The sequence below is a fragment of the Pipistrellus hanaki genome (genome assembly GCF_964339955.1).
Source record: "Pipistrellus hanaki genome assembly, chromosome: 15".
NCBI lineage: Eukaryota > Metazoa > Chordata > Mammalia > Chiroptera > Vespertilionidae > Pipistrellus > Pipistrellus hanaki.
The window spans coordinates 20,890,790-20,915,638 of NC_140517.1; the positions used below are offsets into that span (position 1 = coordinate 20,890,790).

At 42.3% G+C, this 24,849-nt stretch overlaps 1 protein-coding gene and 1 pseudogene across 2 annotated transcripts in view; one reads left to right on the forward strand and one right to left on the reverse strand.

The window, feature by feature from the left end:
* Nucleotides 1-23,962, reverse strand: part of LOC311633844 (polycystin-1-like protein 2) — a 56,392-nt pseudogene extending 32,430 nt beyond the window's left edge. The window contains exons 1-4 of the transcript in view: nt 18,218-23,962; nt 15,892-16,052; nt 13,828-13,967; nt 10,178-10,295 (exon numbers count right to left, since the gene is read on the reverse strand). The product of the transcript in view is annotated as a polycystin-1-like protein 2 (transcript). The remainder of the gene's footprint in view (nt 1-10,177; nt 10,296-13,827; nt 13,968-15,891; nt 16,053-18,217) is intronic.
* The window catches only part of BCO1 (beta-carotene oxygenase 1), a 79,799-nt gene that overhangs the window by 8,897 nt on the left and 46,053 nt on the right, over nt 1-24,849 (forward strand). The window lies entirely within an intron of this gene.

The following is a 24,849-nucleotide window of genomic DNA, read 5'->3' on the forward strand; positions in this document are numbered from 1 at the left end:
GCTAGAAGTCAGTTTTCTGCCGTTTATTCCTTCTGTGGCTCACATAAATCTCTTTTCTGGGTCTTCTTGCTTCATCTGTAAAATACTGTGCCCTCGCCTACTTTTCTGAGCCTTATTTCCCCCGTCTGTGAAATGGGATTCAATTCCAAACATATAAAAATTATGGGTTTGTTTTGCTTCTCATTTTCCCAAGGAGACTAATTAAAAATCTCAAAGATTGTCTGCAAAGATGCACATGACCTCCTCTCCTGACCATCTCCCCATCTTTTGTCACACTCCTCTAACTGTATGTTCACTGAGACTGCCTTTTCAGTTTCTAGAACAGCCACCTCTTGCTCATCCCAAGGCCTGCAAGTACACTGGTCTTTGCTCACACTGCTGTTCCTCCTTTGGTTCTCAGTTTAAACATTACTTGCTCAGGGAAGCCTTCCTTAGGTTCCCTTTACTGCCGTAGCTTTGCTGCTTCTCCAAGTGATACTCATACCTTGTGTGCTTGCTTATTCCCTGTCATTCTTCTTTGCTAGGCTGTAAGCACAGTGTCTGTCTAGCTCTCTCTTATATACCTGGCACCTAGCACATACTTAGTGCTTGAGAAGTTGTCGACAAATGAATATATTTGTGAAAAAGCTTAGAGAACAGTAGCCTGATTCTTGGTGCCAGCCAAAATGGAGTAAGCCCACCATAGCATATTTCCTCTATTGATCACAACTACATACCTGGACAAAACTAAAAAAGAAACTACCTGAGGACTCAAAAGTAAAAAACAAACAAAAAACAAAAAACAGAAATAGCAGGCAGATTGGCATTTCTCCCATGGAGATGGGAGTTTCCAGTTTTGTGTCTTTTTAAAAAATCTCCTTTATCTCTTGGCTTTGTCCCCAGAGTAGTAGCCTGAGTCATGAAACTGCACAGTGAGTGAATAAAACAAAAACCCCAAAAGAAATCCCCTCTGTTTAGCCAGAGAACCAAGAAAAGGGATCCAGTCAGTGAGCCTGCGAATACAGAGGAAATGCCCATTTTTGTTTTGTGCTGTTTCTCTCTCTTTTTTAAATTTATCTTTTTTGTGCTGCTTCTCTTTTATTTTCTTCTCCTGGCCCTGCACCAGGCTCTGCTCTCTCGAAGCTACACACACCATGTGGGGTGATGCAGACATCTAAAGCTCCACTAAAACATTCATAGCAGAATAGAGACCACAGAGGAAAAAGTCTGTGAACCTAATGACAGAGCAGGAGAAATCCAATCTGACGAACAGAGAAGAAAAAGATTGAAATTTTAAAATGAACAGAGCCTCAATAATCTGTGTAATAATACAAAAATGGAAAACGTGTCATTTGAGCACCACTGAGAAGGGAGATTGCTGTAGAAAAATGTATTTGAAAAAATAATAACTGAAAATTTCTCAAATGTGGAAAAATACGTAGAGATTCAAAAAGCACCATGACTCCCTAAAAGGGAAAAACAAAACAAAACTCATTAAAACCATACCCACCCCTAGATGGCTTTGCTCAATGGTTAGAGTGTCAGCCTATGAACTGAAGGGTCCTGGGTTTGACTCCAGTCAAGGGCACATGCTTGGGTTACAGGCTTGATCCCCAGTAGGGCATGTGCAGGAGGCAGCCAATCAATGATTCTCATCATTGATGTTTCTATTTTTCTTTCCCTCTCCCTTAATCTCTGAAATCAATAAAGATATATTTTTAAACGAATAAAAATAAAACCATACCCACACACATAATAACCAAACTGCTTAAAATAAAAAATCTTAATATAAGCGTGAACATTACATATGGAGAAACTGATGATTTAAATGACTATAGCTTTCTCCTCAGAAACCATGGAAGTAAGAAGACAGTGAACAAAATCTTTAGAGTGTTGAAAGAAAAGAATTGTCAACACATAATTCTATATCCAGCAAAAATATCTTCTAGGAATTATAGCAAAATAAAGATATTCTCAGCAGTAAAGAAATTCTCTAAGAATTTATTGCCAGGAAATTGACTTAAAAGAAATGGTGAAGGAAAAATAACTTCAGTTGAGGATTAACAACAACAAAAAGTTTTTCCAGTTAAAGGAAAATTATACCAGGGAAACTTGGGACTTCAGGAATGAAGGGAGAGCACAAGGAATGGCCATCTTGGTAACTGCATAGACATTTTTCCTCCTAAGTTCTTTATTATATGTATGATTGTTGAAAGGGGTTTCAATGTATGTAGTTGTCCTACATATGACAATTATAATGTAAACTTAGGCAAGCAAATGGACCTATATACTTGTAAGTCTTCAACATTTTACTTGAAGTGGTATAATAGCAACTCTAAGTAGACTGTGAAAGGTTAAACATGTATCCAGAAATTCCCAAAGTATCTACTAAAAAAAGTAATACAAAGAGATACAACAGAAAACAAAAACACACAAACACAATGGTAAGATATGTACACAGATAATAATTTAATAAAAAAAAAAAGAAATTCAGGGAGCAAAAAACAAAACAAACAAACAACAACAAAAAACACACACACACAAACAACCAGTAGTTAGATTAAAATGGAATACTAAAAATATTCAGTAATCAAAAAGCAGTCAGGAAAGAAGAGGAACCAGGGGTGGGGAATAAACAGAGGGGGAAAACAGAAAACAAATACCAAAATAATAGATCTAAATTCAACTAAATCAATAATTACATTAATTTAAATGCTCTAAACTAGGGGTGTCGAACTCAATCAGAGAAGGGGCCAAAATCTAAAATCCAGCCTAAATCGCGGGCTGAATGGTTTACTGAACAGTCATAAACTGACAATGTCATAAACTGACAGCGGAGTGCAGTGATGACAGCGCGCTGCGGGCCACATTGCAAGGCCTGGCGGGCTGGATTTGGCCCGCGGGCCTTGTGTTTGACACATGTGCTCTAAACATACCATATGACATTAAAAAACCAAGATTCAGCCATATACTGTCTATAAGATACCCACTATAAATATAATTATATAGATAGGTTAAAAAAATAAAAGGATGGAAGAAAGATCTATCAGCCAACACTAATCAGAAGATTGCTGCAGTGGGCACTATAAATATCAGATAATGCAGATTTTAGAACAAGAAAATGCTAACTCTTTGTGGATATGTGAAGGATTTTTTTAAAAATATATTTTATTGATTTTTTACAGAGAGGAAGGGAGAGAGATAGAGAGCTAGAAACATCGATGAGAGAGAAACATCGACCAGTTGCCTCTTGCACACCCCCTACCAGGGATGTGCCCGCAACCAAGGTACATGCCCTTGACCGGAATCGAACCTGGGACCTTTCAGTCCGCAGACTGATGCTCTACAACTGAGCCAAACCGGTTTGGGCTGAAGGATGGTTTTGAATAACAAAATCCAGCCAGTTTTTCAGTGATCTGTCTGGAAAAGTTAAGTTTTAAAACTCTGGTACCAACTAAAATTGTCCAGGACTAAAAAGCAGAGAAATTGATTTTTTCTCTGATTTCTCTTCCAGTGGTCTCACCTAAAGGAGAACCCTACAAAGTGGTTTTAGAAACTGCTGCAGCATATGGAAGATATGCTTGGAATACAAAGAGATGGAGACAAAACTCAAAAATTCGTGTTATAACCCTATGGATTTGTGCAATTCCACTCTTACGGAAGCATAAACCCAACAGAAATGTGTCTTATGTGCACCAAAGACAAGCACTACTACAATGTTCATGGCTGCACAATTTATAATACTCCAAGTGGGAAATCACTCAAAATGCCTACCAGTGCTAGAATGGACAGGTAAATTGAGATATATTCACGCAATGAGATGCTATCCAGCAATAAAAATAAAAATAAAAATAAATCCTAATTATACACAACAGTAAGGATAAATATCAAAAAACACACTACTGAACTGAAGTCAGACACAAAAGAGAATATACAATCTTTTATAAGATTCCATTTATATAAGTTTCAAATACAGGTCACACTATTCGATGATGTTAGAATCCTTGGAGGGCATGGTGGGGGGCGGTTTCTGAGAGACTGGCCATGTTTTATTTCTTTTTAAAAAATATGTTTTATTGATATTTTACAGAGAGGAAGGAAGAGGGATAGAGAACTAGAAACATCAATGAGAGAGAAACATCAATCAGCTGCCTCCTGCACACCCCCTTCTGGGGATGTGCCCACAACCAAGGTACATGCCCTTGACCAGAATCGAAGCTGGGACCTTTTAGTCCGCAGGCTGATGCTCTATCCACTGAGCAAAACCAGTTTCGACTGTTTCTTTTAAAAACAAAAACAAAAAACAAAACATATTTTACTGATTTTTTTTATAGAGGGGAAGGGAGAGGGATAGAGAGTTAGAAACATTGATGAGAGAGAATCATCGATCAGCTGCCTCCTGCACACCCCCCATCAGGGATGTGCCCACAACCAAGATACATGCCCTTGACTGGAATCAAACCTGGGACCCTTGAGTCCACAGGCCGACGCTCTATCCACTGAGCCAAACCGGTTTCGGCATGTTTTGTTTCTGATCTAGGTGCTGGTTCATTGTGTAAAAATTAATTGTTCCATATCGTTTGGGGCATTTTCCTTTACATGTATTATTCTTTAATATAATGTTTAAAAATTGGTTCAAGACTCTGACATTTGTATATACTGCTTTGAGAGTTGAGGTTAATGGGATGCAACTTAAAAAGAAAGTGAAGAAGAAAGCTCACATTTTTGGTCTTTTCTTATGATTCCCAATTGTCATTTTATTTATGTCACTCACAAATTGCCAGCCAGCTTGGTGGATGAGGCCATCTGACCAAATCGGGCAGTGGGATGGAATGGAAAGGGTAGGAAACTAGAAATGAGATCTCCAAGGGCTCCTAGGGTTACCTGTAAAGCCTAATGACTCAATTAACCTCTCTGAGCCTCAGTGACCTTGTCCATAAAATGAGGTAAGAGCTATTCCTGGCTGGGTTAAAAGTTCAAATGAGGCCATGGGCTGAATAAGTATCTAGCATGTAATCGTCTCATATATTGTAGCTTTTTGTATAATAGGATGACATTTATGCACTTAGCCTATTAAATAAAATTAGTATATACTTTCATGTAATACTAATATAATAGTAACAATTACCTGCTTTTTAGAATCAACTCTGTACCAGTTATTCTTTGTAAGTCTCATTTACTGCTTAAGGTTACCCAGTGAGTATTAGTTGACACTGGCAATACTAGTAATCACAGAGCTTTTAACTCCATGGCCAGAGATTCCTGTGTATCCTTTGTAGTGGATGTGGTGGTGTGTCACCCAGATTCCACCCTTCAAGACCGAGGCCTGCACCACCACCACCCCTGCCCAGCATCCTGGCGTGATAGCAGCTGAGGGCTCACAGCTGAACCACCTCCAGGAATTCTTAGCCAAAGTGAGCTGCCTGTCCCAAGGTGACATCCCCTCCCCAGGGACATCCTGAATCCAGTGGTTGTTCAATGTCAATTGGGCCTGTGCTGATACTGCATTTCACCCGGCCCTGTTTTACTATCCCCCAGGAAACCTGCACTCCAAATCAGAGCCTGTGTCCTGGTGCTTAGCCTGCATACGCTCCTAAAAACAATGTCTCTATACTGGCAGGTATCAAGGCTCTTCACCACCAGACCTCTTTGAGTTCTCCATCTTTCATTTTCCCCACATACCCCTGAACTCCCAGTATAGTGAGGTGCTCACAGCTACCCTCCAAATCCATGACTTCCCTTGCTCTACATTCTCTGCTCCTGCCTCCTATTTCTGGCCCCCCACCAAGGACTTCGGCTCTACAGTCCTTTCTGACCTGGCTTTCACAAAGTCCTCTCTTCTGTGCCTCCCAACAGCCTGTGTACATCCCAGTCACTCTCAGGCTTATCCTGGTTTGTGAATGATCCATTTCCAGGGACATCCCCTTCCAGACTTGGTCTTGTGGCTCTGAATAGACTAAGAATAACGGCAATCCATGGATCTGTCAGTAGGTGGCGCTGAGTTACCTAATGCTAGACTTGGACAAATTTCACCTTATGCAAATTGTTCCATAAGGAACATAATTTCAGAAATGTAGAAAGTTTTCCATTGCAGAGAAACAAAACAGCCTGCCATGCAGATGTGCACAAGACATGGGGACTGCAAGGCGAGAAGGAGCTTCTCAAGGAGCAATTGTTTGACTTTCATTATGCCTTTTCTATTGGAGGCTGTATTCTCCCCATTGGCTCATGTTATTTCTCTACGACGGAAATGGAGCCTCCATTTTAAGCAGAAGTAGGAGTCTAATCAAACACATGAAAGAAAAACATAGTCACGTCTACACAAAATATGTGACTTAAAATTCATGCCATTTTTCATTGTAAATTCAGTTCTGAGGCTGCTAAGACTGATTAGAAAACACCAGATATATATTACCCAATCTTAAAAAAATATAATAGAAGAAGGTGGATGAGTAGTTTCGAAGTCTAACAAGTCTTTAAAGAAGAGGAAATTTGAGTATTTGGGTGGAGTGATGGCAAAGAATATTATCATCTATTTCTTTTGAAAGGGGAAAAAAAATGACAGTCGCTTTCACTTATAGTTAATGCCCAATGGATTGCAAATGTAAAGCATCACTCATTGTTGTTTGACTTAGATTATGAAAAAATTTAATCACCCACAGAATTCAGAGAGTAGTATGACAAACACCCAGACTCACTATCCAGAGTAGACAAATATTTGCATTTTATTCCATTTGCTCCAGTTTTTAACTAGTTTGTTTATTGCTAGAAGGTCCTTGTGCAACTGAAAGTCTTAACAGGGCTACAGACAGTGCATTTTGACTTATGCCAAATTAAAATCCTATAAAATGTGGGGATTAGGAATGTATAACTTAGCATTTGTTCTTTTATTGATGAAATACTAGCAAATGGGAAAAAAAACCTACAGAAAATACCATAGTATTTGTATTACTTAAACATTTTTTCCCTAAGCATCTTCATGTGTAATTCCTCATTTTACTCCAATTAAGGCAACCATCAATATAAATGTGACACAACCTTTCTTACTTTATTGAAGTCTTCATTTCCAGTGCCATCACCTCTAATCTCAGAGTGGGCATTCCTTTTTATGTACCATTCCTGTGACCACCCTTAAAACAAAACAAAACAAAACTGATCCTGGATTCCTTCCTTTCTTTCATGTAGCTGAGCTTAGCTCCATTCAAGGCCAGACAGTCCTGGGATTCCACCATAGACAGTCACCTTTTACTGTTTGACACAATGTTTGGATTATAGTGGTTGTCCAATAAATGTTTAGTGGGTGAAACAAAAGGTAAATACCTGGACACTTTGAACAGTGTCCAGGTGATCTGTAGGGTCTATGTAGATTTGTGTATTTTTCATGTAAACATTTCCTTTTTTTTTTCTTTATTCATTGTAGCTTTAGAGTAATGGAAAGGTCATAGACTTTATAGTAAAACCAATTTAATCCCCCTCCTGGCTGGGATATTACTATGGGATTTGAAGCTATTTCACTTCATGCACCCTTATTTATCTTGTGGATAGTGCAAACATAATTTTATATTTAATCCTATAGGTTTGGAAATAGATATTGTAAGGAGTGTGAATGGAGGGTTATACAGTGGGTATTAGAAGCAGGAATTCAAATCCAGATTTTTCTGGTTTTACAACCTGTGTTCTTTTTATACCACCCATTTTAATTGTTATCTTGATTTGTTCCTTTTTCTGTCATATATATAGTATATATACTAGAGGCCTGGTGCACGAATTCATGCATGGATGGGGTCCAGCTGGCCTGCCCCAATGGGGGCCAATGGGAGCTGGGCTGGTGTGTGTGGGGGGTGGGCTGCAGGAGGTTTGCTAGCTGGCCCTGCTCCCAATTAGGGCCTGATCGGGGGCCAAGCCAGCCAGAGGGGATCTACAGGAGGTTGACTGGCCCTACCCCTGATGGGGAGGCCGATCAGAGGCAGGGCTGGCAGGGGGGGCCATGGGAGGTTGGCCGGCCACAGTGAGCATCACAGTGACTGGTTGTTCTAGTCATTCCTGTTGTTCTAGCGTTCCAGTTGCTGGCTTCATATGTGTGTGTGTGTGTGTATACATATACATACATATATACACACACACATATATACATACACACACACGCATATGTGTATATATATATATATATATATATATATATATATATATATATGGCTAACATGTAAAGTGTCTCCTTGGGAGTTGGATTGGGAGACTGGCAGTTTATCACTCACTGAGACATGCACTGACCACCAGGGGGCAGCATGGAATGAAGGAAGGCCCCAGCCAGCAGCCTGAAGGCTCGATTGGCCTTGATGGACAGCCAGGCCTAGGGACCCTACCTGTGCATGAATTTCATGCACCGGAGGCGGGGGGGGGGGGCGGGGGAGAGAGAGAGAGAAGGAAACAGAAACCCAAGGCTGGGGATTATTTCTGGATCTGACACATTAGCAGTGCCTGGGATTAGAACCCCAGCCTCGGACACCACTGTGTTTGGCACAAGGCCTGAGACCTCAAAGCATTGCTGAATTTGAGACCTGCACTCACTGGAGCAGCTTTGGGCTGTGGACAGGGCTGGTACCCTATTTGCCTCACCGCAACCAGTGCTTTTGGGAATGCTGGCACCCACGGGGCCAGAATTGGGGATTAGAAGAGAGGCGTTTGGGCCTCTGTGCTTTCCCAGGGAATCCATGTTGAACTGGGGTCCCCTGTAAGGAGCCTCAGAATCCAAAGAGCACCTAGATTTTCTGAAACAGTCTGGGGCACCCTCCTGCTGGGGCATCGGAGCTTACCAGGTAGGACTTTGAAATACTATGAGTTGGGTCTAGCTACTATCAGGTTGGGGAGGTAACTGTTTCCTAGAGGATGTGTGTGTGTGAGTGGGGGGGAGGGTAACCGGGGGGGGGGGTAGTGCTCTCAGGCCCAGATACTCTGCACTGTATAACCCACCAGGGACCTCAGAGGCTGAGCTCCGTTCAAGGCTCAACAGTCCTGGTTGCACCACAGCGTTGTGTGGCTTGGTCAACACCACTATAACTTTGTTAAAACAAGATAATGATTATCTAGCTCAGCATCATCCAGTACAAATAGTATGAGCCACATGTGTTTACATTTTTCTAATAGCCACACTGAAAAAGGTAAGAAACAGGTGAAATTAACTTTAATGTATTTTTCTTTAACCCAATATATCTAAAGTACTATCATTTTAATGTGTTATCAATATAAAAATTATTAGTGAGAAAAAAATTTTAGTGAAATATTTACATTCTTTTTTTGGGGGGGCGGGGGAAGGGGACTCAGTCTTAAAAATCCCATGTGTACTTTACATGTATAGCATATCTTAACTGAGAACAGCCACATTTCAAGTGCTCAATAGCTCACATGGTGAGTGGCTATAACACTAGACAGAACAGCTCTAGTGAGATTATGTGTGAAAGCAGCCTGGCTGGACTATTATTAATATTGTTACTATTATTTTTATGATCCTTGCCAATAAAAAGCATTCCCAGGTGAGCATCTTCTTTACCCCGTTACTGACTCCTCAAACAGTGACCCTGGAGAGATTCTACATAGTGCCAAGCCAAAAGGACCAGCTCTCCACTCCTGTTCATGTGGCTTCCATAATAAGAAATAGGTGGGCATCCATTTCTCCCACTTCCATATGTATGCCCCTTTGTTCTATGGCTCTGCCATTTCTTCCCTCAACAGGTATTGACTGTTTCTCTACCTGTTGAATCTGAGTGCGGCCATGAAACCTGCTTTGGGTTTAAAAAATGTGACACAAGTAGATTTGAAATATGCTTGCACATTGGGCCTTGCTCTCACTTGCTGCTAGGAACTCTTCTGCCTCCACCTGAATGAGCCTGGGCTGGCTGGCTTTATTGGGGGATGAGCAACACATACCCCTAACTTCGTGGTCAGCAAACTGTGGCTCGAGAGCCATATTCGGCTCTTTGGCCCCTTGAGTATGGCTCTTCCACAAAATACCATGGCCTGGGCTAGTCTATTTTGAAGAAGTGGTGTTAGAAGAAGTTTAAGTTTAAAAAATGTGGCTCCCAAAAGAAATTTCAATTGTACTGTTGATATTTGGCTCTGCTGACTAATGAGTTTGCCAACCACTGCCATAACTGATAATATCCTGAATCAAGGCTCAGAGGTTTCTCCTCCGGGAGGGGGTGGGGGGGGGGTATAGGGATCAAAAGTGTGGCCATTCCCTGTGATAATGATACAGTGTAGGGAGAGAGGAGCCACATCAGGGAGATGGTGACATTATCAAAGATGAAACTCATTGGACCCTGTCAGCTGCAGGCCTGCAGGTGAAAACTCAAAGGGCCGGGTGCCATTGCAGAGAAAATTGCATGCTTAAAACTGACTCTCTCCTACACACCTGTCCTGCATCTTTAGGGGGGACTTTTAAAGTTTTCAAAATTTTAGTTTTACTTTTTAAATTTCTTTTGAATTTTATTTTTTGTTCATAGGTAATATATGATTAATAATCTAAAATGTACAACCCCCTTCCACTGCCATACCTCAGCCCCACCTCCACCCCCATTCTCTCCAGAGGCAACCACTGTTATCAATATCCTGTTTCACCTTCTAGAGATAGATATTCACAACCCGTACATACTTTTCTATTTATACAAATGGTGCATACTACATTCATTATTTGACACCTTCCATTTTTTTTCACTTAGTATATCTTGGAGATTGTTCTATATAAATTCAGTTAGAGCTGCCCTGTTCTTTTTAATAACTACACAATGTACCTTAATTTATTTGCCAGGATTCTATTGATTGTCCAAATGCATTTTATAATGTTTAAAAAGAACAAAGGCTAAGCACCTTTAAGAAAAATCTACTTGGCTAAGGTGGCCGATGATTCATTGTAAGCCATTTAATACACATTAAATTTTACAAAACCTTGAGCTTCCAAAGTTGGCATGGAGGATGGGGTGAAGGGAAGAATTTGCTGGGTCTTCACACAGCTCTGGGCTAATTTGTCCAGCATAATCTTTGTTTCTGTGCACAAATGGGAAGGGAAGGAAAAAAAAAAGACAGACTGCAAATAAAAAGTACTTTGAGGAGGTCCTGGTTCTCAGCTACCTGAGGAAAGTCACATGCAACTGGGCATAATCTGGGTGGGATGTCTGGATAAAGTCTCCTTTCACAAATCAGAAGCTGGTAATGATCAGAACACACCGATTCACAATGGGAGAGGATATTTTAAACAAAGTTGGGGCAGAAAATCTGGACCACATAGTTGCTAGATCCAGCTTGCCCCCTGCTCCGAGCTACACATTTGTCCACTGACAGCAGCACCGGGCCTGGCAGATCAAAGGGCACTCTGTCCATTAGCAAAACCACCAAATGGAAGGTGTCGCCAAAACATGTGGCCTCTTTTCCCCAGAAATAGAATTGAGACACCTTTTGCTCACTGTTTTTCTACCCCAGCATGTCCAGCAGGCTAATGTCTCTGGTAGAACGTGTCTTCCATGCCACCCTCCTATTTCGGTGCCCTCTCCTCCTTGTTGTCCTCCCTTTTCCTAGACTCACGGGCCCTGCTCTCCTGGATAGCCCCTGAGAACCCCAACATTCACTGACTCATCTTTTCCCTTCAGAGCTCCTTGCATCATTATACACGCCCTTAATAGGAGTAGCTGTTCCGACTGATTAATGTGTTGGAAAATGGCATAATGTGGTTTCACAGCCGTAGGGGATACTGGCGCCCTCATGCACTGTTAGCCAAAATATAAATCGATACAACGATTTTGAAGGGTAATTGGGCAGTATCTTTTAACATTTAAAGTGCATAGACTCCCCATGGACACAGACAATAATGTGGTGAAGGCCTGGGGAGGGGGTAGAAGTAGGGAAGAGATGGGGTCAATGGGGGGGAGGTTAGGGTGGTCTTCGGTAATATTTTTAATAAGAAAGGTAAATTTAAAATAAAATAAAATGCACAGACCCTGTGACCCAGCATTTCCACTACTAGGGATCTCTCTTTTAAAAATAAGCCCAGGCACATGTCAAGATATATGCACAAGAAAGCACTGCAGAGTGATATGTAACAACAAAAGACTAGAAGCAACTTAAGTGTTTATCAACAGGGAAACTGATTAAATACATTTTGACATAATCTTATACTAAGATATTATGGAGTTATTAAAAGAATAAGCTAGTGACTTGGAGAGATGTCCAGTATATATATACATACATATCCTATCTAATAAAAGGCTAATGCAAATTGACCATCACTCCAACACACAAGATGGCTGCCCCCATGTGGACACAAGATGGCTGCCACAAGATGGCCAGTAGGGAAGGGCAGTTGGGAGGGACCAGGCCTGCAGAGGAGGGCAGATGGGGGTGATCAGGCCAGCAGGGGTGGGCAGTTAGGGGCAATCAGTCTGGCAGGGGAACAGTTAGGCATCAATCAGGCTGGCAGGGGAGTGGTTAGGGAGTGATCAGGCTGGCAGGCAGAAGTGATTAGGGGCAATCAGGAAGGTAGGCAAGTGAGCAGTTGGGAGCCAGCAGTCCTGGATTGTGAGAGGACTAATTCAGGCCTAAACGGGCAGTCGGACATCCCTCGAGGAGTCCCAGATTAGAGAGGGTGCCCTTCTAACAAGCTCCCAAGTAATGTTAACACTGCTGGCCCAGGAACCCCACTTTGAGAACCACTGGTCAGTGGCATCTAGTCAAATGGCCTAAAGTGAATCGTTGCCAGGGGGCAAAGGCAGCTCAGAGGCAGAATTAATCTAATTTTGTAAAACAGGTCCTAGAGAAATTCTCCCATGTGAACAAGAGATGCCACCAGAAACACTTGTTTAGCATTATTCACAATACTAAGGATTAAGACCCAACCCATACACTCTTAACAGAGAAAGAGACAAATTCTGGCACATACAATAGATGAAACAGATAAGCTAACATAGCATGTATCAAGATGGATAATACTTTGAACAAAAAATAAAATAAATAAGGAAAAGAGAAAAAAAAGCACTTCACAGAATGACATAGGATATGATACAATTTTTATAAACACTAAAAACCTGCAAAGCAATACTACTATTGCTTAGAGTTGCACACATAGAAGGCAGCAATACAAAACCATCCATGCGATTAACAAGTGCTGACTTTATGACAGGAGCAGACTAGGGAGGGCTTCACAGAAGTGTTGGCTATATATCCGATGTTGGGTTTGATTCCTTCATGATGGAATTTTAAACAAACATGATTTGACAATGTTGGGCAGTGGGTCTATGGATGTTCATTGAAGTATTTTTTTTTTATTCTTGTCTATGTATTTCAAATATATTTTTTTTAATTTAAAATTAAGTTAAAAAAAAAAGTGATGTTTCTTGCACTCAAGCTGGGTGGGAAGCAAAAGTGAAGGGATGAGCCGGGACCAGTTTGGCTCAGTGGATAGAGCGTCGGCCTGCGGACTAAAAGGTCCCGGGTTCAATTCCGGGCAAGGGCATGTACCTTGGTTGCGGGCACATCTCCAGTAGGGGGTGTGTAAGAGGCAGCTGATCGATGATTCTCTCTCATCAATGTTTCTAACTCTCTATCCCTCTTTCTTCCTCTCTGTGAAAAATCAATAAAATATATTATATATATATATATATAAAAAAAAGTGAAGGGATGAGTTGTAGCTCCCTTGCTTCCCAGCTCAGTGCTGTGGCAGACTGGCTAGTTTTCCCAATGTTGGAGGCTCAGGTCATATATGAGGATTGGTAGAGCCTTCGGGATACCAGGAACTGCCCTGAGCTCACAGGCAGAGCTGTGGAGCCCTTAGGCCCTACCTGCAGCTTCATCCTTGACACTGACCCAGCTGCATTCCTCTTCCAGGTCCAAGGGGCTCCCAGGGTCTGCCGCCCCGTAGAAAGCATCCTGAATCTGAATGATCTCCCCCAAGCCACAATGCATGGTGGCATTGTGACCCTTGCAGGCCAGACTCTGGCCGACACCTGTACAAAGGTAAGGTGATACATAGGAGGCCTATGGTCATGGATAGGCAAGTGCCTGGTTGATTGGAAGTGGAAGAGTCTCGGGGTTCAGGATTGTGAGCTGCAAGGACACGGCAGAAGCAGACTCATCAGGGGTGAGAGTAACTCTGGAGCCAGACTGCCCAAGGGCAGGCCCAGCCTAGCCACCCAGTGGCTGTGTGACCTCTGCAAATTACTCAGTTTCTCTATGCCTTCTCTGTGTAGAGGAGAGTCTATCCCATACTCCATATGGCTTTTAGGAGGATTAAATGAGTTTTTACACTCAGAGTATGGGCTATTCAAGTAACAATTATTATTCTATTTCAAGTACTTTCCTTGAGTCTTATTTGAAAACAATGCCCGGTATATGATATTTGCTAAACAAGCTTTTGTTGAATGAATGAGTTATTTCAATGAGTGATTGCAATCCTATGAGCTGAGCTATTATTCTCTCCATTAGAAACATGGGGCTCAGTGAGATCACTGTGCAAAATGCCCACACGAGCCCTGCTCTCTGGCACCTGCTCAGTAAACATTTGTTGCAAAAGAATAACCTGACTCAGGTGTGCACAACAGTAAGTGGAAAATGCTGAATTCACACTCAGGCCTGTTTGCCTGGTGGGAAGTCCACAGAGTAGCAGAGACCAAATCTGTGTTCATTTTCTATGGCTGCTGTAACAAATTATCACACATTTATAGTATTATAGTTAAGAAGGTCCAAAGTCCATAAATGGGTATCACTGGACTAATATCAAGGTTCTTTCTGAAGGCTCTAGGGGAGAATCTGTTTCTTCTGAGTCTCACTTTTTTTTTTTTTTTTAGCTTTATAATAGACCTACAATAGAATGATGGACGGACTTCTATTATGGTGAATAAATGTACATGAGTGTCTGGCTCAGTGCTGGAACTTCTGCTCCATACTCATTAGTTCTTCATAGTGTGACCTCATGCCAGGGCTCCAAGACCCTGGGTCTGACAGAGGCTGAGAGACAAGCTTGAAGTTGGGTGGCAGAGGGGGCAGGGACTTGGGGAGGCTGTGATAGAAAGAGGGAAGTTGCATAAGGCACAGACCAGGGAGGGCTTCACAGGAGCTTCCGCATTTTCAGAAGTGCAGGGTGACATGCATCTATTTAAAGCTGGGGGAGGGGAAGAATGGAGCAGGAGCTCCTGTGAGTGTCAACTCAGGGCAGGGCCTGGGACCCAGGAGCTTAGAGCCAGGGAGGGGACTGGACTCAGGAAACCCGGAAGGTTCTATCAAGTCTGGCTTGTGGGTCAGGGGGAACAGGAGGCTCAGCTCTAAGACCAGGCCCCAATCCCAGTCCCCACCTGGTGCATAGGACCTGGTGTGCATCCAAATCCCACTCTGGCAGGGTTTCTTATATACAGTCCCCAGCACCTACATTGGGAGTCGGGCATGGGTAGCAGCCAGAAAGGGCACAAGAGAAGAACAGTTGGGAGCTGGTGGGATATGGACTTGGGAGCTCAGACTCAGGCTGACCAGGGAGCAAGGAGTTAAGGGTGAGTGGCATTTCCCCCTAGATGCAGATATATGAGGAAGAAAGACCAAGAGAGACAAGCAAGACGAATAGGCAGGTAAATGGACAGGGAGAGTGAGGATGTGAGCTAGGGAGATGGTGGGACACACAGAGAGACTGAGCACATAGACAGAGGCAGATGGGCATTTAGAGAGACACACAGAGAGACAGAGACTGAGAGATAGAGACAGGATAGCAGAGATAGAGATAGAGAGACATGGAGCATCACACAGAGACAAGTGGGCATCTAGAGAGACACTGAGAGAGAAACAGAGAGACAGAGATAGAAGTAGAGAGACACACAGGAAAACAAGGAAACAGAGACAGGAAGAGACTGGGCAAAGGAAGTAGACCCTACAACAGAGGCTCACCAAACTCGCAGATGAAGGCGAACAGCTGTGCGCAGTTGTCTGAGGCAGCCCACCTGGCAGAAGGGTCTCTCCCGATGTAGCCCGCAGGTGTCGGGAGCAGGAGAGGCCTGCCCTCCATGCCAGTGGCTATAGATTTGACTTGTCCAGCCAGATCCCCGGTCCTGGGAGGGAACACAACCACCAGGACTTTTTCTGATTCTTTTTATGTGCAAGGCTTGTCCCAGCTCAGCTCTTTGTGTGCAGTAGGTACTCATTCAGTGCTGAAGGCCTCTCCCATGCCATCAATGGAGCATTTTCTGCCCATTATCTTCCGACACTCAAACATAAGAACTCGACCTAAACGCTGGGAACCCACGTTGGAGAGCCTGTAGGAGTTGGTTTGACTAAATAAATGATGCTTTTGACTCCATCTAACCGTAACCTAAAGAGCACAGAAGTGTGCCCCGGGTGTTAAAAGGAATTTCACATAGAAACGGGGCTCCTGACAAACAGAAATGGGCACTGCTGAGCTGCAGCAGGCACAGTTTCCTTACTTCAGGACTCTGCAGAGCTTTGAACCCAAGGATGGTGTGTGTGTGTGTGTGTGTGTGTGTGTGTGTGTGTGTGTAAAAGAGAGAGAGAGAGAGAGAGAGAGAGAGAGAGAGAGAGAGAGAGAGAGAGAGATACAGAGGCATTTCAAGCACACTAGAGATCTAGAAAATACTATATAGAAAATATTTGCTATAAAGACTCAAAAATGTATTTATTAATTTTTAAAAATATGTATATTTTTATTTCAGAAAAGGAAGGGAGGGAGGGAGAGAGAGAGAGAGAGAGAGAGAGAGAGAGAGAGAGAGAGAGAGAGAGAGATCAATGAGAGAGAAACATTGATCGGCCGCCTTCTGTACACCCCCTACTAGGGATTGAGTCTGCAACCTGGACATGTGCCCTTACCTGGAATCGAACCAGTGACCTCCTGGTTCATAGGCAAGTGCTCAACCACTGAGCTATGCTGGCTGGGCTATTTATTAATTTTTTAAAGAAAAGAAATCCATACAAATGGTTAAAATTTTTTCAAGAGTAAAAAGTGAGTGAAATGAATCTTCCCTTTCCCAACCGATGGACCACTCCCATTATTGTTGTTTCTTGCAACTTGTTCCATGCTTCATTTTATCCATGTAGTGGCACCCATGAGTGCCTGAAATCTATTTACACAAATACCATCATGTTGCACACAGCCTCTCAAATAACATTACATATTGAAAGCTGTTACATATCAGCTTACTCAGATCTACTTCATTTTCTGTAAAGCCATGCAGTATCCCCTGAATATTTTAAATAGTCCGGACTCCTTTAAGTGCATACAAATGGAAATCTGCAAATTGCTGCATCTACAAAGAAAAAAAAAATCCAAGAGACACATTGCAGAAATTGTATCCCTTTGGCTGTGAGCTTCCTCAAATGAGCTTTCCATCTGTCCCTTTATTAAAGCATTTCCATTCTCTCTGGTATATTTCTCTAGGTACTTAGCACAGACCAAGTTTTTCTTTTCTAAATCCCAGTAGCTTCCACAGAGCAGTTTGAGATGGCGCGACACTGGCTCAAGACCTCACTGCCCTTCCCTAGATGTGTCTTCTTGAGCAAGGCAGTTCCTCTCTCTGGACTTGATTTTCCTCACCCATAAAATAGGAGTAGAAAGCCTACCTCAGGGGGCTGGTGTAAGGTTTCTGTGTCCATTCTTAGATATATATGGACACTGGAAGTGGGAAGGATTGGCCAGAATATGGTTCCTTCCTTTAAAGAGCTTATTATCTATAAGGGAAGACACCTAAATAACTAAAGTCATGCCAGGTGAATAGAGGACTCAACTGGTTGTGCTGGGCTGGAGGAAGGAGCCCTCCCAGAGAAAGGATAAGTGCAAGTTCCTGGGAGAACTATTAACATGAGACTATCCCATGTGAGCTGAACCATGCTAAGCACTGGACCTGCTGCAGTCTCAGGGAGGAAGACATGTGAAAGTGCTTTGAAAGTAGCTTAGTAATTATTTCCCGAGGCTCAGTTTTCCCACCTGTAAAATAGAGACAGCAATAATAACTATATTATCAGTTACTGTGAGGATTCAACATGATAATGGACATGACTCATTCAGGACAGTGCTGGACACTATTCTAACAAGAACCAAAGAATTCACAGATATTATGAATATTAGGCATATGCAAAGCTCTGTGTCAGCTATGTGCCGGGTACTGTGCTAAATACTATGCATGAGTTATTTTATCCACAAAACAACCAAAGAGGAGGGTTTGCTTACCATGAGAATGGGACATATAAATTTATTTTATGGAGCTCTGGGTAGAAAGCAATGGGAGAATTGCAGCCACTAGCTCCCATAAAACATAGCTATCACAGCACCTACCTTCTGCAGTTCCATTCTGAGCCGAGTTTCCTGTGAGTCCAATCCACCATTCTCTGTCCTCAGCGACGTACTTCTGCAGAAACTGCTGGGTGCCTTCATCGTGAATAAAGACCAAATGGCCTCCTTGCTCCTCACACCAGTTCTGGACACCATAGAAAGAGCAGCCAAAAGGCACAAATTAATAGAAAGAGTCTCTAAAAGCCACTTTGCTCTTAGTGCAAACGCTGCCCTCCTCTGGCTTAGCAGGAGTGGCCATAAACCTCAGAGCAAGCCCCAGGAGGACCAGGCCTGCTGCACTCATCCTTGAACCAGCTGGAGAGTCTGGATGGAGCTGGCTGTCAGTCCTTCACATCCTGTTGACTTCACAGCCATCTGCCATCCATCTTACTTTTCATTTTGCGATTCAGAAACAATGACTCAGGATGATGTGTCTGCTGTTTTGTTTTCCCCAGCTCTTTGTTTAATCCCAGTTCTAAATACAATTAATTTGCAGAATGTTCTTCTGGAGAATGATAAAGCTGCTATATACCTGTCTTCTTGTCATTTGCTCAACTGTTAGCTTCCGATAAAAATTCCTGGCTATTGGTTTTATGTCGTCACCCTTAAAGACCAAATGCTTCATTAAAAGCCATCAGCATGTGGGAAAGATGTGATAAAAGAAAAATTACAGGAAAGTTAGAGTTATGGGATTGAAAACAAAAAACAAAAAAACAGATTGCACTCATATCCAATCTTACTGTCTAGAATGGCTGCTGTACCTAAATGATAATCACACTCTCTCAAGTATGGCTTAAATCCTAATGGAGATTCCCCCTCTCCCTCTCTGATTCATCACATTACCACTCATTGCCTGTTAGAGAATAAGAATTTCCTACAACATTTATTTGATGTTATCATGCAAATAAGCTTTAAAAACTTCAAACCTATCCATCCTTATCCAGTGTTTAAACCTTCCAGTGGGTGTCCATGGTCTATGGATCAAGTTCAAACTTCTTTGCTTAGTATACAAGGCTCTCTATGAACTGGTGATTGACATTATTTCCAAACATATTCCCCAAAAGGTGGGGAACCAGGCTCTTTCACCCATTGCCAATGGGAGAATAAATTGGTAAAATATCTATTATGAATAAATTGGTAAAACATCTATTATGGGAAGTGTTACAATATCTGTCAAAATTTAAGTCCCTCTCCCCAACTGCTGGTAAGATGCTGGGTTCTTCCTACGAAGCTAAGGCTGAGTTGGGGTGAGGTCTCACTCCATCCAGCAACTAGCACCATGGCTGGCACCACTCACCTAGCACCCACCACACCATGGATTCAGTCTCAGAGCTTACCTGCATCTACTCAGTCCTCATCCTGCAAAACGATGAGGTGATGGCCACAGAGGATAAGATCAGTGCCCTCATTAAAGTAGCTGGTGTAAAAGTTGAACCCTTCTGATCCAGCTTGTTTGCAAAAACTCTGGCCAATGTCAACATCAAGAGCCTCATCTGGGATGTAGGGGCTGTTGGACCTGCCCCAATGGCTGGTGCTGCACCAGCCAATGGTCCTGCCCCCTCCACCACTGCTGCCCAGCTGAGGAGGAGAAAATGGAGGTAAAGAAAGAAGAATCTTCAGAGTCTGATGATGACACGGGCTTTGGCCTGTTAGATTAAACTTCTTTTGTGACACGTTCAAAAGAAAGCTGAACTCTGAAAACAAAATTAAAAAGCACAAGCAATTCCACTGCTAGGAATTTCACCTACAGATAAATTCATACATATGTGAAATGTAATATGTATAAGATTATTTATTGCAGATTTTTTTAAGAAGGAAAAATTGGAAACAACCTAAATATCCATTGATAGGAAATTGGTGATCAAAATGTGGTACATCATCCTACATACCCATTAAAAAATGAACAAATTCCTTGTATACAAATATGGAATGATATCTAACATTTTTGTTACTAAGTATGAGGCATTGTTGATGGTCTAATGCATTTACATAAAAACATGTATGACCCTAGCTGGTTTGGCTCAGTGGATCAAGTATAGGCCCGTGGACCAAAGGGTCTCAGGTTCAATTCTGGTTAAGGGTTTGATTCTGGTCAAGGGCAGGTACCTCGGTTGTAGGCTCCTCCCTGCCTAGACGCTGGTTGAGGTATGTGCAGAAAGCAACCATCAATGTGTTTCTCTCACATTGATGTTTCTCTCTGTCTTTTCTCTTCATTCCACTCTCCCTAAAAATTAATGGAAAAATATCCTCCACCCCATCCTCCACAAGCTCAAAGTTACAGCTCTTCCTTTCTTATTGGATTGCTGGAGACCTTTCCTCACACCGTGTGCTCCTGTGCTGTCCCCTCATCCAGGAGCCACTTTCTCCCTAGTCCTTCCCTGATCACCTTTAAGATTCAGCTCAAATCTCACTTCCTTTGTTAATTTTGTAGAACTTGCTTCATATAATATGCTTCTCTCCTCTGAATGTTTTTTTCTATTTTTTTCAATAGAAGCTTTACTAAGATATAATTCACATGCCATACAATTCACCTATTTAAACTATATGAGTCAATATTTTATATACATATTTTTTGTTAATCCTAAAATTAATGGAAAGATATCCTCCACCCCATCCTCCACAAGCTCCAAGTTACAGCTCTTGATTGATTGATTTTTATTTTTATTTTTTAGAGAAAGTAGAAGGGAGTGGGAGAGACAGAGAGAGAGAAACATTGATGTGAGAGAGTCACACTGATTGGTTACCTTCCACATACATGAGGATTGAGGCTGCAATAGAAGTACATTCCCTTGACCGGAATTGAACCCTCAACACTTCAGTCCATGGGAGGACGCTCTAACTGGCTAAGGCAAGTCTATGATTTTTAGTATATTCATGAGGTTGTATTAGAACATTTTCATCCCACCAAAAGGAAATCTATTATATTAGCATTCTCACCCCAATTCCTCCTTCCCCCAGCATCAGAAAAACACTCATCTACTTTCTGTCTCTGGATTTGCCTATTCCAGACATTTCATGTACGTGGCATCATACAATATAATGATGACTTTTTTTGTGACCCGTTTCTTTCACTTTAGCACAGTGTCTCCAAAGTTCATTCCATCTTGTAGCCTGTCAGTGCTTCATTCTTTTGTATGACTGGATAATATCCTAATACATGAGTAAATCACATTTTGTTCATCCATTCATCCACTGATGGACATTTGAGTTGACTTATTCTGTGAGTTTTTTGAGGGGAAGAAATAATGTCTCTTAAATTCTCTATCTATCCCACAGCTGGCACATAGTAGGACTCAATGAACATTTGTCACCCAGGTCCCTGGGGCTGACTCTTGTCCCGTTTTGGTTTCCCAGAAGCCTTTGCAAGCCCTGCCAGACAGAGCCCAAGGCAGGATTCGATGTCATTGCTGACTCACAGGCTGGGCAGAACTGGTCTCTTATCTGTGGGAGCCAAGTTTCTAATGACTTCCATTAGAAAACTATGTGGAAGGCCTCACACAGAGATAATGTATCTTCTGGATAAAGGCTTAATTTATGTCGCTCTTGGAACATGCTTGGAGACCTTTGATAAGGAACACAATCTGCAGGCTAAATTCCATTTTCACATTCTTTACATTCTGATAAATTGCAGACTCCTGGGCATGGAATCTGTCTTGATGATGTCAACTTCCAAAGTTCTCAGCCTCCGTGTGCATAAAGAAAGGAAGCAGAACATGACTGAACACATGTGAACATGTTTCCAATGATCTGAAGCAGCTGTCTGAGCCGCCAAATGCTGATTTTTGGGGATCAGCAAATGAAAACAGAAAGAGAAGTTTGGTTTAAATTGAACCATACAAAAAACCCTAAAGATGTTCATGCCCAATGGCCCAGATACCCCAGTCCTAGGAATAGACAAATTTTAGTTTGGGTTTCCGCAAAAGCTAACTGAGACAAGAATTCAAACACCAGCAGGAAACAGTGGCAGGGGAGGGTGGAGTACATTGAACTCTGTAAATTGGTGTTTTTAATTAGTCATAGTAAATCTTTGCCCTCTACTTGGCTGAAAAGACAACTTAGCAAAAGAATTCTCTTGGTCCCATCACCCTAATACATTTTCAATTCTTTGTGGTTTCCTTGAATGCTTCTTGCTTGAAGATGCATTCAAGGAAATGCACACAACCATAGTATAGCTATCATTAATTCACATTGCATCCTGCACTTCCCACTTAGCATCTGATGATAAGTCTTTTCTATGCTGCTCAAGGGCTTTGAAAGCGGCATGGTGGTAGCTGTGCCTCCTTTCTTTAAATGGACACCACATTGCTAGATATTTTGTGTGGTTTTCATCATTTGTTTGCCATCTGTTCAGTTTTGCTATTCTAGTCAACACTGGACATCTTTTTGCATTTACTCTTTAGCCTGGGCTAAGTTCTCTCATGAGGGTTGTCATAGACACTTTCAATGTCCCACCTTAACCCATCACACTTACCACGTAAGGCTTCTAAATGCTCTTTGCAACCAAGGCTCTTTGCCTTCCTCTGCATACAAAGGACAGCCTGGAAATTAACGCTGGCAGGGGAAACTCTCACCCTTGACTGACTGGCACTGGTGGACCAGTCCCCCCATCTCCCTCAAAATCACTTTGCAACAGGTTCACAGCATCTCCGAATCTCCCAGCCAGACAGCTTCAGTGTCCGTGATGGCAGCGACCTTGACAATGTACCTAGTGTCTTCTCTCCCTAGTGTTTTACTTTCCCATCTGCTGCTGGCCATTCCGGGTTCACCTCCCAAATAAACAACTTGCATTTGAATCCTCTCGCCTTGGGGTCAGCTTCTGGGAGTGCCGGCGCTCTGACAGGTCTGTTCCCACTGAGTTTGTGGTTCTTTGTTATGGCAGCCCCAGGAAACTCTACAGCATGATGTAGCACAGTGAGGCCAGGAGCCAGGCACTGTGCTCAACTCTGGATTTTAAACGGGAGAGTGACAGGATCGGATGTGGATTTTAGCCAGGGTCACATGGCGGCAGCAAGGAAGGTCTATTGGAGGGGTTGGGACTGAAGTCAGGCACTCGGTGGTGAGGACAGTGGCTGGGGAGCTGGAGGAGGGAGGAAGAATCTGAAAGGTTATTTAGGAATTAGAAATGTCAGAACTATAATCCAGGCTATAACCTAGGAGTTATTATTTAAATTGAATTTTTTTGTCCAGCCTCACTGATTGAGCCTGAGTACATGGTGGAAAATCTAAGTCTTCCAGCTCATTCGTTAGAAGGCACTTCTTTTGCTAACAGCAATACCCATTGCATTTCAATCTCATCAATTCTACCTCCCAAGAGTGGTTTATTATTACTACTACTATTCCTTTCTCCCTTGTTAGTCTCTGAGTTCATTGAAGTCAAGGAGCTATGGTCACTGCCCCCATCTTTTTTAAAAAACTCTAATACCCAATATGACCCTAGTCTCTGCTGTCCAGTAGGACTTTGGAAATAATGAATGCTCCTTTAAAAAATATTTATTTTGGCCGAAACCGGTTTGGCTCAGTGGATAGAGTGTCGTCCTGCAGACTGAAGGGTCCCAGGTTCGATTCTGGTCAAGGGCATGTACCTTGGTTGCGGGCACATCCCCAGTAGGGGGTGTGCAAGAGGCAGCTGATCGATGATTCTCTTTCATCGATGTTTCTAACTCTCTATCCCTCTCTCTTCTTCTCTTCTCTGTAAAAAAAATCAATAAAATATATTAAAAATATATATATATATATATATATATATATATATATATATATATATATATATATATTATTGATTTTTTACAGAGAGAAAGGGAGAGGGATAGAGAGTTAGAAACACCAATGAGAGAAAAATATCAATCAGCCACCTCCTGCACACTCCCCACTGGGTATTTGCCGGCAACCAAGGTACATGCCCTTGACTGGAATCGAATCTGGGACCCTTGAGTCCGCAGACCTATGCTCTATCCACTAAACCAGTCAGGGCTAATGAATGCTCTTAAGTGTTAATTGCCTCTTGTGTGGTATTTCCTTTAGTGGTGGTGTTCACTCCAGGAGTCCCAGGGCGGCTCCCCCACCACTCTCTCCCTCCTGAACAGGCCTGCGGAGAGCTGGGGTTTTCTGGAGCTCACCTCCAGTGCTTCTCCCTCAGGGAGGCAGCTGCACCTTTGCTGGGACTTTGCCTGTCACCTTCAACCTTGCTATCTAAGATTTCCACATTATCTGCTCAGCTCATCACCCTGGCTAATTAAAGGTACCATTTAGAAGCTAACTTAATTGGAAAACTGTAAAGTAATTTAGGTATGATAACATTATCTCTGAAAGGGAAATATTAACTCACTTTACGCAATAACTTTGTAATAGGAGCTACAGAATTGCAAAATAAGACTGCTGGTTGTTTTTGTTTTTTTTATATAGCACAAAAATCTTTCTTTTTAAATTCTGCTTTCACTTTTTTTTACCTCAAGACTATTTTATGGACACCACACATACATGGAGTAAGTGGTCTCAGGGAAGGGGTAGCCTCCTGTTCCCGAATCCTTCCCCCAATTTATGAAGTAAGAGGATGCCACAATTCAGAT